The sequence below is a fragment of the Oncorhynchus keta genome, chromosome 14, assembly GCF_023373465.1.
Source record: "Oncorhynchus keta strain PuntledgeMale-10-30-2019 chromosome 14, Oket_V2, whole genome shotgun sequence".
NCBI classification, from domain to species: domain Eukaryota; kingdom Metazoa; phylum Chordata; class Actinopteri; order Salmoniformes; family Salmonidae; genus Oncorhynchus; species Oncorhynchus keta.
In genome coordinates this window covers 48,934,559-48,951,575 of record NC_068434.1, presented here as the reverse complement: position 1 = coordinate 48,951,575, position 17,017 = coordinate 48,934,559, and the positions used below count along the sequence as shown (strand labels likewise).

The 17,017-nt window shown below is 40.6% G+C and overlaps 1 protein-coding gene across 5 annotated transcripts in view; it reads left to right on the top strand.

Annotated features, from left to right (window-relative positions):
• The first annotated feature begins 273 nt into the window (after positions 1 to 273).
• Positions 274 to 17,017, top strand: part of LOC118393558 (amyloid-beta A4 precursor protein-binding family A member 1) — a 105,494-nt gene continuing 88,750 nt past the window's right edge. For 3 of the 5 annotated variants that reach the window (XM_035786321.2, XM_035786320.2, XM_035786323.2), the window contains exon 1: positions 274 to 558. The gene's annotated coding sequence lies outside the window, so the exon portion shown is untranslated. The remainder of the gene's footprint in view (positions 559 to 17,017) is intronic. The other 2 variants (XM_035786319.2, XM_035786317.2) reach the window with 1 other exon arrangement.

Below are 17,017 nucleotides of genomic sequence, written 5' to 3'. Positions count from 1 at the left end.
GGGTTGTTGGTGGAAAATTAATAAGCATGTTGGTAATGGTAAACAATTTATTTACATCTCTGACTGAAACTTCCTTGCTATTCCATTGCCATACAATACTTCTCTCTTTCACGTGTGCCTATCTAGCTAAATGTTTGGACATCACATGACAGCCTATAAATGGAATCCAGTTGGTTCCCTATGACTAAGTACAGAACTGAAAAGAATAATTGAACTGACATGCAATATAGCATGGATATATGAAGCGGACCAGAAATATGTGTACTCTAGTTGAAGACAATATAAGCCTTTCAAGACCGCTGAAGCGGCCATCCAATGCTGGACAAAATTCCCCCCATTTAAAGATGCTTTTGGATTGTTTGTAATCCCCCTCTGATGTCACGGTGGCTGAGGAGGAGGGGTAGGGGAGGGAGGCAGCTCGCTCACGGCACAGCACAGACCGACTGCTGCCCTGCCTAGCCGGGTAGAGTGAGAGAGGTGTGGAACGAAAGATGGTGGAATTGCAGGGAATGGAACGGACCGCAAGCTTGCAGAAACATCGATATTGAAGAACCTGAGGTGAGATGAATTACCGTTGATTCGCGCGAATTGCTTGTGAACGCACGGTTACGTGTGCATGCGATATAATTGGGTTTCAAACAAGGCAACACTTTCCGAGTATTTTTGTGAACGAACTGTATCACTAGCAGAGATTGTTTGGGCGAATGGCACTTGAGTGGCCAGGGTAGCCCAGTCATCCTGCTGCCGATACTTTTTCATGGTCATGGCCAGCGGGAGATTGTTGATCCATATAAGCAATACAAGCGTTAGGCTAAAATGTATCAATGTAGCGTAGGGAATAATTTAAACGCCCACTTTGTTGACATGAAACAAACATTATATGCGGCGGATAGAATATTTTCTAGGCCAGGTCATTAATTTGCAGATGTTCCGAAGGCATTGATAAGCTTCATTTTAAAACAATAGAAAATATTAGATATAATAAACTACAGCAATTTATCTATGGACAACATTCTAAATTTCAGGAGATTACAAATTGTGATATTGCCGAGATGATGCTTTAAATTGCGCAACAAGTGCATTCGTTGATATATTCTGTTTTTTTCCCTTCTTTTTTTCAATTAAGATAACAGTGCTTGGCTACGTGACAGTTATGCTATAACGGGTTTGCTTTGCATTAGGTTCCATGGCATGAGGCTATCCCTAACTTGATGGCTTTGCCAAAAAATAGGTGTTTTTTTCCGAGTGATGCGGCCCCTCCTAAATCTGACCAGGCTGGCCACAACAGTGCTATTGATCTGGCTGGGCTCTGGTCTGATTCATCCTTTTGCAGACTTGGCTTCTGTAACAAGAGAGCATTCATTATGATGCGTTTATAATTGTTACTGCCTCGCAGCTGCCTCCGCCGTCCACGGGGACCGGTGCAAGATCGGTGTTTTTTGCCAAATAGTGGCGAATGGCGGTCCGGGCCCGGAATACGCAAGCGCAGTAGGTGCTTCGGATTTTGCATTCCTGAAAATATTCGTCCCAATTGTCGCCTTGGCTCATCCGTTTCGGAGCAGGTGGCAAGGAAACAACTATTGAAGTAATTAAGGTAAAAGTATGTTACGTCAATGTTTTGGGGTTTAGGAGTTGTTTCTGGATTTTCTGTATTCATAGCTCTCCGCTTGTCTGTGTTTTTTCCACAGACTAGTCGCAGCGCACGCGTTCTCTTCATCCTACGGATGATGCAGGTCGCAGAAAAGCAGTACCCCGCCTGTATGTCATGTGTTGTCTATATGGGTGGAGATTGATTGGTCGCATTTTTATTCTTCAATAGCATCAAAATACGTGGTTCACAACCAAATGCTATTTGGAGAACTGCAAAAACGTAGGACCCCAGCCATTAATTATCACAGAAATATTAGGTTTAAAGTTCTGTGGAACAGTATGTAATGTCAACCACTACTGAACCGTATCATAAATGTAACGTTACTAATTTTACTTGTGGAATCGCTCATACAGTGCAACTTGAAATAGATCCATGATACACACTAACAAGTCACAACAAAGCCAACTTCAAATTCCGACATCCAGTGGCGGATGTAGGTATAGGCGACATGGGCAACCGCCCAGCTGCACCCGGCGCCCGCACACAAAAAAAAACAACATTTGAAATGGTGGCATTTGCGCAATCAGTTTTCTATCGCTTATTTTCAGGTCACGTCAATGATATCATGTCACTGTGTGGGACCGTGGGTCGATTAACCTTGTCGGAGTGGGCGACCTGATTCTAGTTTGTGAGCTAGGCAGTTTACTACTGCCTGGGAAGATTTCCCACTCAGAAGTTGAGATGATGAAGCCGGACTAGGAGCAGGGGAATCTTTCAAATAGCGCACCTCTAACTTTGTACAGTACTAATGCAATTAGTTGTGCAATTTAGTTTGTGTTTCTTGTTTGCGGTGCAATAGTGTAATAATCAGGTTCTTTTCTTTATAGGTGTGTTATTCTATTGTGTATTTGTGTGATATAGGATTTGTGCAATTTAGTTTTATTTGTGTGTTTTCTGTTAGCAATAGCGTAATAGTGTAATAATTTGATTCTCTTTTTATTTGTGTTTATATACTACAATTTGTTTCTATTTGTCTTGTACTTATTTTTTACATTTCTGAGTTGTATTTTTGTATATATGTTTTTATTTATATAATTTTAAATGTTATGATTATTTATTTGTGTTGTTCCAAATGTCTGGTTGTTGTTTTTTTTTGAGGGGGGGGAGCATACAAGCTAGAACCGCCACTGCCGACATCCATAGCATGTGAGTTTCAAGTTTGGGGAAGCAATTTTTTTTCACCTTTACAGGCATCTATCATTGCACTTCTAGACAGGCTTGTCTTATACTGGGCCTTGACGATACTGGGCCAATTGTGCGCCGCCCTTTGGGAGTCCCAATCACGGCCGGTTGTGATACAGCCTGGAATCGAACCAGGATCTGTAGTGACGCCTCAAGCACTGAGATGCAGTGCCTTAGACCGCTGCGCCACTCGGGAGCAGTCATATAACTCAATCACTGTTAGCGAAACAGACAGTTCTGAACAGCGGCCACAACTTGGTCGCTCGGAGGCGGTCGGGTAGGTCCTGAAGCACACCGTTGCCTCGTTTTGTATCACATTCCAATGATGAAACTAAGGGGGACAAAAATGCAATTTCAGAATGTTTGGGGGGGTTCTGAACAATGCATGGTTCAGTGAAAAACTAAACCTAATCAGAGATGTTTCTTCTCCTTTCTTTGCATAGGAAATGTGGCCTTTGATAAACACGTTTCATGCAGTTCTACTATGCTTTATATGACTGGAGACATAAGCAACATATTTTTAAGTACAACACATTAGTAGCCTACTCTATTGACACTGACAAACAGATCAGTAAAATCGACCATGTCTTAATCTTACCTGACCAAATTCACATAGAAATGTGAATTATAGATCTACCATTCCACTTGAAACCAAGTTGAAGAAGTGGTAGATATGTTCTATGTGTGCTATTTCTATGCTTCCCGTTCTTACATTTTGTTTTTGTGTCTTTTACTTTCGGTTTTGTACACTCAGCTTCAAACAGCTGAAACAACAATATTTTTGGTTGCGGAAAATACATTTCACAGCGGTTTAGATGGTACAATGATTCTCTACACTATACTAGCTTATTTTGTCACACAAACTGAAATTCGGCAAACTATTGGAGTTTAAGCAGCCAGGAAATGCAGGATTTTCTGTGTAGTGTAACTTTAAATGCAACCGTCTAATCTCTAAAAACTTCCCAATGGTACTGATCCAATGATAATGACAGTGATTATTCACACACTCACCAGGGATATGGTTTTGCTCTCCGCTGCTGCCAATAAGATAAGCTACTGTTCACTCAATTGGGAGTTGAGAATTGTAAGCAATAGCCATTAGCTTTCTAAACTATGTTTCTCCTACGACTGTATTTTTGAAATATTGCAACAGGCCTGTTTAACTACTTTTCACTGACCACTGCAATTCAACAATCAGCTATTTGTTAGGCTATTTGCCAAGCGCTGCCCAAATTACAGGTTTAAAACAATCCACAGCTAATTTTTCAAAGATTCGAATGACCCTCTGTGGCCAAATCATATACTCTGGTGTAGAATTTTGAATGATTTTATTTATTTCTGTATAGGCATTTTGTAATTATATATCACATTTAATTTACTTTAGAGGAAGCTTATCCTCCCTTAACCTATTGGACGCGCCGCCAATGTCGACATCAATGTGAAAGTAACCAGTGCATAAAATAGCTGGCTGCAAGGTTTACAGGGCTGAGTTCATATACCGACATCAAATTCAAAAGCAATGAGCGCACTGCCTAAACGGCAGACAAACAAAGCAAACTGTCTGGCACTGCCTATGCTTTCTGCGGTGAGAAAGGTGTGCAGACTGGCAGCTTCTCTCTCAGCGATGCTCCGCATGGTCCTAAAGCCAGCTCTCAATTACAGCCGTTACATTTTAGGCGGGATTGGAATGATTTTTGTCTAGATTTTTTATAGCCTACGTTGACATTTTCTGTCTTGAGCTAGTGTATGGCGCCTGCCATACCCAACTGTAATCCCTCTTGATACCCCTCTTGATGTTCATGGTGACAGTAGTCAACCCCCTTCAAAGGTACATAGACACATTATGTGCATTTGCTGAAAAGGCTGCTTCTGTTAAATGTTTCTGACACAGATACTAGCCCTACAGTGTTGCTAAATAAGTCTTACTTCCTCCAATTAACCTTATAGTCTTTTGAGATTAGCGGGTGTGTGTTTGTTTAGGCTATCAGCGTAAGAAGCATATGGCGCGTGTAGTCCGAGGGAGGGAGGGTAAGGACCAGAAGTATATCACTGCTTTAAAAGGATTTGCAGAATTCTTGATCCTCTCCTTCCATGTTGAGCCAGTAAGCTGTGTAATTGCTGAATAGGATGTATTATAAACGGTTCATCACCATGGAAATGGTCATAAATAGGACAGGGTTGGTATCTAATTGAAAGACTAATAGCGCACCTCTAACTTTGTACAGTACTAATGCAATTAGTTGTGCAATTTAGTTTGTGTTTCTTGTTTGCGGTGCAATAGTGTAATAATCAGGTTCTTTTCTTTAAAGGTGTGTTATTCTATTGTGTATTTGTGTGATATAGGATTTGTGCAATTTAGTTTTATTTGTGTGTTTTCTGTTAGCAATAGGGTAATAGTGTAATAATTTGATTATCTTTTTATTTGTGTTTATATACTACAATTTGTTTCTATTTGTCTTGTACTTATTTTTTACATTTCTGAGTTGTATTTTTGTATATATGTTTTTATTTATATAATTTTAAATGTTATGATTATTTATTTGTGTTGTTCCAAATGTCTGGTTGTTGTTTTTTTTGGAGGGGGGGGAGCATACAAGCTAGAACCGCCACTGCCGACATCCATAGCATGTGAGTTTCAAGTTTGGGGAAGCATGGTTGATATCTAATTGAAAGACTAATAGGGTTAGTCCAGTGGTTAGCCAACCTGGTCCGAGCTTGGTGTGTGCAGGCTTTTGTTCCAGCCCACCACTGGCTGTTTTGTCGAGCAGTTGATAAGTTGAATCAGGTGTGTTATTGCTGGGCTGCAGTAATATTCTGCACACCCAGTAGCTCTCTAATCGATTATGTGAAAGTTGTGGAAGTTTAAGGAGCTTCATGACCGTCATTGATTCTGGCATTTGACTTTAGTGTGTGCATTTCATTTCTGCGGCTCTTTTCCCTTTGGCAAACCCTCAAGTGCATTTGTCTTGGAAAGGCGAGAAGGAAGGGGGTAGAGATCACAGATCAGAAATGCCCTTTCTCTGGGCAGAGGAGGAGGAGTGAGGCTGTATTGTCCTGGTGTGTTAGGCCAATCTGTGACCTTTCACTGGAGCCGTCTGTCTGTCCCTGATTCAGAAAGAGATGTGATTGGTGGATATCAGGCAGAATGAGATGTGGTTAGAGCTACTTCAGTATGAAATGTGATTGGTTGAACAGCAGGCATACCTACATGGCAGGCTTTCTACTGGGGTGGAGGTTGTCAAGAGGAAGAATGCTACAAAATCTGAGAGATATGAGTGAAGGAGAGGGGGAGAGAGAATGGATGGGGGTAGTGAGGGAATAGCGAGATGGAGGGGGAGTGAGGGGAGGAGATGGAGAGTGAGAGATGGGGACTCTGACCTACAGAAAGGACTTCTGATGTGAACACCCCCTCCCCTTCCTACCTCCTCCCTCGGCTCCCCTCTGAGATATGGAAGTCAGAGTTGTGGAATTGGTTTCCATGACTAATTTTCTCTCCAAGGAGAGAGAGAGATTGTGTGTGTTTAGCACTCTGCGTGGTCCTTTTTTGGGCTCCCAAGTGGCGAAAGTGGCCTCTCTTGCATCTCAGTGCAAGAGAGGTGTCCCTACAGTCCCTGGTTCGAATCCAGGCTGTATCACACCCGGCCGTGATTGGGAGTCCCATAGGGCGGCGCACAATTGGCCCAGCGTCATCCGGGTTTGGCTGAGGTAAGCCGTCATTGTAAATAAACTGACTTGCCCAGTTAAATTAAATAAAGGTTAAATAAATACAATTTCAGAGGAGAAAATGTACATCTGTTATTGACCAGCATGTTGAGAGAGATAGAATATGTCGGGCTAGTATCAATATCACTCTACTCACTCACACACAGCTGTTCATTCTCTCACACACACACACACACAGCATAATATTGCTATTATTTTGGGGACCCTTAAAGATGTTGTCAAAGGAGGTGTTTTTAATTTGTCATTCTTCACTATAAGTGTTTCATTGTCTGTCTCTGTCATAATGGTTGTTAGTTTAATTGCAGTACTGTCAGTGTCTCATCATTCTTAGCAGTTGTTTTCTCAGTTACTCACTGTCAACGTCTGCACTGGCTGCCTACCCACACTACTCTCTGCTACGTGCATATAGATTACTCCTTTCCATTTACTCTCCAATGGAGTGATAACAAGAGGAGGAGAGATGTTTTGGAGATTACAATCAGAGATAGTCCATTACAATTATGAACTACCTTCTTGCCCTTTGTGCTGTTGTTGTCTGTGCCCAATATTGTTTGTACCATTTTTTGTGCTTCTACCATGTTGTGCTCCTGCCATGTTGTTTTGCTACCATGTTGTTATGTTGTGTTGCTACTATGCTGTGTTGTCATGTGTTGCTGCCTTGCTATGTTGTCTCAGATCTCTCTTTATGTTGTGTTGTCGGGATGTGTGTTTTGTCCTTTATATATTTTTTATTTGAGTTATTTTTAATCCCAGCAGGAGGCCTTTTGCCTTTTGGTAGGCCGTCATTGTAAATAAGAATTTGTTCTTAACTGACTTGCCTAGTTAAATAAAGGTTACATTTTAAAAACATGAAATTGACGTGGTTTCTCCTCTCTTAATGCATGTTTTTCACAATACAGTATGTTGTTTGCTAAAATTTAATAAACAAGGTGATGGCTCACATTCCCACATGGTTGGGGTATTTTACAAATTTATGTACAGTATTATGCAGAGTAGGTGTCCAAACCAGTCAAAAGTTTGGACACCTACTCATTCAAGGGTTTTTCTTTATTTTTACTATTTTCTACATTGTTGAGTAATAGTGAAGACATCAAAACTATGAAATAACACATATGGAATCATGTCGTTACCAAAAAAGTGTTTAACAAATCGAAATATATTTTCAATGAGATTCTTCAAAGTTGCCAACCTTTACCTTGATGAAAGCTTTGCACACTCTTCTCTTGGCATTCTCTTAACCAGTTTAATCTGGAATGATTTTTCAACTATCTTGAAGGAGGTCCCACATATGCTGAGCACTTGTTTGGCTGCTTTTTCTTCACTCTGCGGTACAACTCAATTGGGTTGAAGTTGGGTGATTGTGGAGGCCAGGTCATCTGATGCAGCACTCCATCACTCTCCTTCTTGGTCAAATTGCCCTTACACAGCCTTCTGGGTGTGTTGGGTAATTGTCCTATTGAGAAACAAATGATACTCCTGCTAAGCCCAAACCAGATGTGATGGTGTATCGCTGCAGAATGCTGTGGTAGCCATGCTGGTTAAGTGTGCCTTGAATTCTAAATAAATCACTGCCAGTGTCACCAGCAAAGCACCCTCGCACCATCACGCCACCTCCTCCGTGCTTCATGGTGGGAACAACACATGCGGAGATCATCTGTTCACCTACTCTGCGTGTCACAAAGACAAGGCGCTTGGAACCAAAAATTGCACATTTGGACTCATCAGACCAAAATGAAAGATTTCCGCCAGTTTAATGTCCATTGCTTGTGTTTCTTGGCCCAAGCAACTCTCTTATTCTTAGTAGTGGTTTCTTTACAGCAATTCACACAGTCTCCTCTGAACAGTTGATGTTGAGACGTGTCTGTTAATTGAACTCTGTAAAGCATTTATTTGGGCTGCAATCTAAGGTGCAGTTAACTCTAATGAACTTATCCTTTGCAGCAGAGGTAACTCTGGGTCTTCCTTTCCTGTTGCGGTCCTCATGAGAGCCAGCGCTTGATGGTTTTTGCGACTGCACAAATTTCCGTATTGACTGACCTTCGTGTCTTAAAGTAATGAGGGACTGTCATTTTTTCTTTGCTTATTTGAGCTGTTCCTGCCATAATATGGAATTGGTCATTTACCAAATAGAGCTATCTTCTTTCGGTATACCACCACTATCTTGTCACAACACAACTGATTGGCTCAAACGCATTAAGAAGGAAATACATTCCACTCATTAGCTTTTAACAAGGCCCACCTGAGTGAGAAGCAGTCTAAGGCACTGCGTCGCAGTGCTAGAAGCGTCATTACAGACCCTGGCTCGATCCCGGGCTGTATCACAACCGGCCGTGATCGGCAGTCCCATCGGGTGGCGCACAATTGGTCCAGCGTCGTTTGGGTTAGGGGAGGGTTTGACCCGGGTAGCCCGTCATTTTAAATAAGAATATGTTCTTAACTGACTTGCCTAGTTAAATAAGGTTAAATATATTTTTTTTAAACATTGAAATGCATTCCAGGTGACTGTCACCTCATGAAGCTGGTTCTCTCTCTATGTAGACACATTTAATCTTTCTCTCAGGGTTGGTCCATGTCATTTCTGCAAGCCATGACATCCAGATTGTTTCAGATTGTTCTGAAATTGTTTCTGTAGTTAGAAGATTAGGAATCTTGCAATATTATTCAATATTATTTTGTTTTAAGACCATTTGGATTCATATAATATTCAATAAATGATTAAGACGTGAGGAATCCAAATAAATGGTCAAAAGCCATCCACGGACCCCCCAAACCCCACACCAAGCCCACCCTAATGGCCAGTATACAGTATATTTTCCCTATGTTTGACAGGTAGTATGAAGCCCATTAGAGTATTGATTATTTATACTATGTACAATATGTGTTTCTTTCCCTTCCTGTTCAGATAAATTGAAGTCACTTGCATTTCCCCCATAAATGAATGTGTAAACTGTTCCTGCTACTACCATAACCTTTTATCCTTTTTGTGGGTCTCTTGTGTTTATCAAATGGATCATAACATTTTATCTGCAACTTTGGTTTGAAAACCAATAGCTTTTTCTCATGATGAAAATAAATTGTAGTCATCCTCAAAAGTCAAGCCAGTCCTCCATGAAAGCAATTCAGTTTGTAATTCTCTGAGCAACCTAATGCTTCAACCAAACTCCCCTTGAATAGTCAAACAAGTGGCAGCTCTCTGAGAGGGGCTTTCCCTATGGCACAATTCTCATATGAAGCCCAAATATTTTAGGACAACCCTAATAATACAATTATAAACCTTTGCATGTCAGTCTCATGTTTTTCAATAACATTACTAGAAAACATCTCTATATGTTGTGTTACATTTACCATTAAACCCAACCCAATACCATTACCATTGCAAAACACCATACAGCAGTAGTCACCAACCGGCTGATCTGTAATGGGATTCCGAGTCGATCACCAAACATTTCTAAAAATAAAAAAAATGTTTAAACGTTAAAACCTCGGGTTCCTATTTTTGTATTCGCTAGGCACTGTTTGCGATAAGTGGACTTGATTCAGCAGCCCTAGGGCGAGGAGGGTAAAGTGTTTCCATTTTGAACCATTTCATGTGTCTGAAGGTAGAACTCCAGAGAGCAAATCAAGTGCATCTATAGGCCTACAGCTGGCAGATCAGATAGCTCAGATCACCGTGTGTGCACAGTTTCCTCGAGCCATAGACTGTAAAAAGAAGCCTCGAATGCACAGCGATGTTGATACTGTGAGATTTCAAAACATTTAAAACCATGACAAGCTGCTGTTTTTATGAGTAGCCTAAGATCATGTTTAAGTTTGAATTCAGTTCAACATCTTTATAAGCCATAAAATGTGCGTTCTTCATACTTCCACCAATGCTTACAACCCAGTGGTGGAAAAATAACCCAATTGTCATACTTGAGTAGTCAAACTATTTGGTTTGAATTATACTTAAGTATCAAAAGTAAATATAATTGCTAAAATAGACTTAAGTATCAAAAATAATAGTATAAATAATTGCTAATTCCTTATATAAAGCAAACCAGACAGCATCATTTTCTTGTTATCTTTTTTTTTTTACATATAGCCAGGAGCTTTCTCCTACACTCAGACATAATTTACAAATGAAGCATGTGTTTAGTGAGTCTGCCAGACCAGAGGCAGTAGGGATGACCAGGGATGTTCTCTTGATAAGTGTGTGAATTAGGCAATTTTCCTGTCCTGCTAAGAATGCAAAATGTAATGAGTACTTTTGGGTGTCAGGGAAATGTATGTAGTAAAAAGTACATCATTTTCTTTAGTAATGTAGTGAAGTAAAAGTAAAAGTTTTCAAAAAAAAATTGGTGAAGTACAGATAACTAGTAGTACTTTCAAGTATTTTTACTTTACACCACTGCTACAACCTGCACCACAACTACAATGAATGAGGATTAACGAGAGTGGCAATAGTAGGAACAGTGGTATTTAATGCGAAAAACCTTGCATTTTCACACATATTTATGGGGGGAAATGCAAGTGACTTCAATGGCTAATTTCTCTGCAACATATTCACTGATAATACACTTAGTGTGTTGTGAATTATGTACTGAATGTTTTGTAATGTTTTTAAAATTGTAGAACTGCCTTAATTTTGCCTGACCCCATGAAGAGCAAGGCAGCTGCTTATGAGGATCTATAAGAAATACAAATACATAGTATGAAAACACAATATTCCAAGCTGCAGCTTCATACTACATGTCAAACATAGAGAACTAATACTGTATACTGTCTGTTGGGGTGGGCCTGGTGTGAGATGTGGGGAGTCCCTGAGTGGCTTTTTATTTTTCATTCTTCATGTCTTTCTCACAATTTTGCCTAAAAATTAGTTGAAATTGAACAAAGTATTTGACCTCCACAATTCTTTATTTCACTGTTAATATTACATAACTTTTGTTTTTTATTCATTATATCCATTTAAATCAGAAAATAAACAGAAATGGCATTGACAAAATGGACACCCTATACTTAATATTTGGTAGCACAGCCTTTGGTCAAAATAACTGCAATCAAGCCCTTCCTATAACCATCGATGAGCTTGCTGCACCTCTGTACTGACAGTTTGGCCCACTCCTTTTGTGCAAAATCCTCAATTTCTCCCAGATTAGATGGGAGCCTTCTCCTAACTGCTGTTTTCAGACCTCTCCACAAGTTTTCAATGGGATTTAGACCTGGATTCATTGCTGGCCACTTCAGAACAGTCCAGTGTTTTGTCTTGAAACATTCCTGGGTGCTTTTTGAAGTGTGTTTGGTGTCATTGTTCTGCTGGAAGACCCATGACCTTCGATGGAGACCCAGCTTTCTGTCACTGGGTCCGACATTGTGCTCCAAAATGCCTTGGTATTCACCTGATTTCATGACGCCATGCACACCTTCAAGGCACCCAGTGCCAGAGGCAGCAAAGCAACCACAAAACATCACCGAACCTCCTCCATTTTTGACTGTGGGGAAGGTATTCTTTTCTTTGAAACCTTCATTTTGTTTTCTGTAAACATAGAGATTGTGTGCTTTACCAAAAAAACTAATTTGGTCTCATCTGTCCACAGGACATTCTCCCAGAAGGATTTGGGGCATGTTCAGGTGTGTTTTGGCAAATCTTTCTCTCAGCAGTAGGATCCTCCTGGGTCTCCTACCATAACCCCCTTTCATTGAGTTGGCGACAGATGGTGCGAGTTGAAACTGTCACACCTTGTGTCTGAAGGTCAGCTTGAATCTGTTTGGCAGTTGACCGAGGTGCTTTATCCACCATTCGAACAATCCTTCACTGCAATCTTCCATCAATTTCTCACTTGCTGGCCAAGTTCAGTGAGGTTGGCTACAGTGGCATGGGCCTTAAACTTCTTGATAACATTACATATGGTGGAAACAGGAACACCAAGGTCTCTGGAGATTTGTAGCCTTGAGATTGTCCATGCTTGGTTACAATCTTGTGTCTGATCTCCTCAGATAAATTCTTTGGTTTTCTTTCCTTTGTCCATGCTCAGTGTGGTACACACAGTGACACAAAAAAAGGAGAATAAGTCCTTTTCTCTATTCAAACTGGTTGAATATGTGATTTTTATACCGCAAGCAGCTTCAACTCACCACAGGTGAGTTCATTTCCAAAGTAAATGAGTCACCTACTTGAAATCTAATTATTTCTAGCTACTTCTAGAAGGTGCCAATAATATTGTCCGAGCCATTTTAGGATTTCTTTGTGGAATTAACTAAGATTTAGTAAATTATTCATTTTTAAAAATATATTTTTGTTCAACTGCACACTGAAGACATACATATGTGGATACCAAAATAAGTTTTAATTTCAACAGTTTTCTGGAAGAAATGGTGCATTATTTGAAAAAAGTGCAAGGATGACAATATTTTTGGCCACGACTGTATATGAATCTATAAATTTACAATTAAATTAATATCGCCAATTTGGGTGCAATCAATTAGCTTAATTTCTCAGAGATCATATTATATTTCAACCAAATAATGTTGCAGGAATGCAAATCGTATCTGTTTCTTACAGAACCTCTTGTGCTTTTTGAGGTGGAAAGACTCCCTCAAGTGCTGCATATTGTGGTGGCTGTCTCTTTGTTTACATTATACATTTTGCGGTAAATGCTCTCATCTGCTCCTGTGGTGTGTCTGTTTAGGGTCCAGGGGAGCTGACAGGATACAGGGCAGGCATTGGAAACTGACTAATTGACTTGAGCACGTTTTAGTAAGTGGCCTAGCAGTAGTGATTAACATGTTATGGGTAAGCAGGAAGGATCTATGTGCAAATGTATTTGTGGCCGGAGGCAAAGTACATAGTGGGCGGGGCCTATGTCTGTGACAGAATGTAAACTTTCTGCACTCCCCCTCTCTCACTCAGTAACTTTCCATACACCTAGTTCCTATCTTACTTCCCATTGACCCAAACATATACATTCATTATGCATGTAAAGTAATCAATAAGTTCTAGTATGGTAACACAAATAAGTATATATATATATATATATATATATATATATATGCCATTTAGCGGACGCTTTTATCCAAAGCGACTTACAGTCATGTGTGCATACATTAGTATATTTCAAGCTAGAATCCAACAGAGGCTAATCCTGGGGGTACAGTGTGTCTGAAGGTGTGTGTATCACCAGCATGTTTTCCTTCTGATTTATACCCCTACAAGGGACTCTCCCTTCCTCCCTGACTTGCCACACCGTGTCCACATAATGATGTCGGGTATTCCGGTGCACACCTTGCAATATTGAAACGTTCCCCTTCTGCTCTTCCTCTCTCAACTCTTTGCTGTTGCTTATTTCCTTAGCTGCACTGTCCTATCCTTCTCCTCTGGGTCAGTTGGAATGCCATTGAGCTTCCTTTCAATATGAATCGCTCTCTGGAGGAGTTCTGTGTGTTGATACGGCTTAACAATGACAGAGGCGGGAAAGGTTAGGCAGCATTGTAGTAGTTCTAACACCAGCTATTCTGTTTTATTTACCACAGAATTATGTTTCTGTATACTGTATTGACAACACTAGACTGTATCAGCAGCTAGTAAATGCTCTCTGCCTCTTCACAGTTTTCATCTCTTATGCTGAGAAAAGAGCTTGTGCTGTGTGTGTGTGTGTGTGTGTGTGTGTGTGTGTGTGTGTGTGTGTGTGTGTGTGTGTGTGTGTGTGTGTGTGTGTGTGTGTGTGTGTGTGTGTGTGTGTGTGTGTGTGTGTGTGTGTGTGTGTGTGTTTGTTGTAGATATATTTTTGTGAAGAGCTGTCAGGCTACAGGGTATAAGAGGTCATATGTAAGGGTCATATGTCTGGTTGGTGTGATTGATGTAGAAGCTTGAGTGCCTAAAGTCACACAGTGAGAACACAGGGATGGAGTTCACAAGATGAGTGTCATAGGCTCTGGTAAAAGGTATTGCATTACTGTATATAGAGAATAGGGTGCCATTTGGGACGCATTCAAGATCTCACAGGACCACCTCACAATACAACATGGTCTGTCCATTACAGTCTGCTGGTCTGCTGCTGCTGGTATTCACTGTTCAAAACATTTTCATCTCCTGTCTGCCTCCAATCACACTGAAAGTGAAGCAGGGGGACTGAAGCTTTGTTGTTGAGGCTAGAATCACACTGTCATGCTGCACTATGTGTTCAATGGTGTTTTCGAGTGTCACGATTCAGAATACAGTCAAATTAAAGTATGTTTTTTGTTTATTCAATTAACGTCATGCAGACATAGGCCTTGAGGGAAAATGTTAGTATTTTTCTCGATCTTAGATATATGGACTGTGTCTCAGAGGCCTCTGTGGATTCCCTTTTCCCTTTTTGTCTTTCTTTATTTTTTTCTCTCTCTCGCTTGCTACCTCCCACTCTCTCCTAATGAGCTGTCAGTATGTGGGAGAATCATTCAGGAGCAATGAGACATCCTCACAGGTGAACACACACACACACACACACACACACACACACACACACACACACACACACACACACACACACACACACACACACACACACACACACACACACACACACACACACACACACACACACACACACACACACACACTGTATATACACATAAGAGATATTAGTCTGTGTTGTTAATGGTGATATTTTTTTGCCAAATTTTTGTAGTTAATTACCCACCTTCTAAATCTCAGCAGTCAATAACTTATATATCTACTCAACAGGGGATGCAGGAAACAAATTACCAAATGGGCTCCACAAACCTAATTAGCTGTTTATCAGTGTTCCTCAAGCTACTGCTCAAGAGTTCTTTGGGAGTGTGTGTGTGTCACTGTATTTTGTGAGGACATGAAGGTGAGTTGTGTAGTGTGCAGGGAAGAACCAGATTATTTAAGATATCTAAGATTGACCAAAGATATTTAAAATGGTTTCTCTACCCATAGCTTTGCTTCACCCTCACCTGGCACTCCTCACTCATGCTTTCCTTATTTCAGCTGGATGCCCTGACCACACCAGTGTAGATACACACAGGAGCTACACACATACAGTACTGTAGGTATCGAAACTTGGCACAACTAAGGTGCCCTTGACTGGATGTAGGTGAGTTAATGACCACCTAGGGTGTAGCTACGACCTACATAGTAATCTATCAACATCAATATCTGGGACAGTCTTAGAGCTACAACTGTCTGTCTGGGAACTAGACTGGTATCTTCAAACATTCCGTGTGTGGGAATATTGAGTAATTGCACAACTACTACAAAGATATAACTCCAATGAAGTATCTTTAAATACATTTTAGGTTAGGCATATATTTGAAAGAAAGAAAAAAGCTTTGAGCTCAAGGGCTTTTTAGTAATTGGCCGCCATATTCTCAGTTGGAACAAAATGCCCCTCGTCAAAATAGAGGTTATATTGAAGAGACGTTTAGCCAAGGCAAGCGGAGGTAGCGAGGGCATGAAGCTATGTCTTTACAGTACATCCTACTGGCCTATTACTCTGCTGTGTTGTAATATCAATAGCATATCAGCATAATTGGGTAGACAGAAAACATATGGCCTGTATAACCTAAACATAACCTCTCTTCTGTGCATCAGACCTGGGTTCAAGTCGTAATTGTTCTCTTTCAAACATCCTGAATGTTTGCTTGAGCCAGCCTATTTGAACCCATGATATGAATGGACGAAGCAATTGATCATGTGACACCATTAATTCCAATGTGAAGATTCAATAGCGCATTGGAAGCCAAATGAAATCAGTTAAAATGGCTGCCCATGGAGACATAAAATGTGCAGTTTGAGCTAAACCAGGAAGAGACGTTGCAGGCTAGCTCAGTGCTGCCTCCTCTCATTGAGTAACTCAAGGCTGACCGGGGTACTGCAGGCTGGCATTATTTTATTTATTTAACCTTTATTTAACCAAATTCTTATTTTACAATGACAGCCTACTCCGGCCAAACCCTCCCCTAACCCGGACGACGCTGGTCCAATTGTGCGCCGCCCTATGGGACTCCCGATCACGGCCGGTTGTGATACAGCCCAGGATCGATTAGCAACTAAATTGTCCTTAGAACTTTGTGCAATTTTGAAATAATCTGTTCAAGGACATACATCTGGTGTAGTATAAGCAATTATTGCTCCCATGTTTGCTTTCGATTTTTTTATTTCATTTACACAAATATTGACCACGAAGATCGCAATTTTTCTATTTACTGTAACGGGGATCCTGTTTTCTGCTAAAAATGCCTGCAGTACCGCGGTTGGCCTTAACTTCCGTGGCTTCAATGAAAGGGAGCAGTCATTCTGGATGGATGGATGGAAAAGAGGGATGATAGAAGAATAGAGGGATGGAGTAATGCGCCATATGGCTTTGTGTCTATTTCTGGCCTCTGCTTGGTTTGCTATTAGATTATATTAATAGATTACAATAGATTATCGTTATGAATCATAGGCTTTGTCCCAAATTGCACCCTGCTACATATATA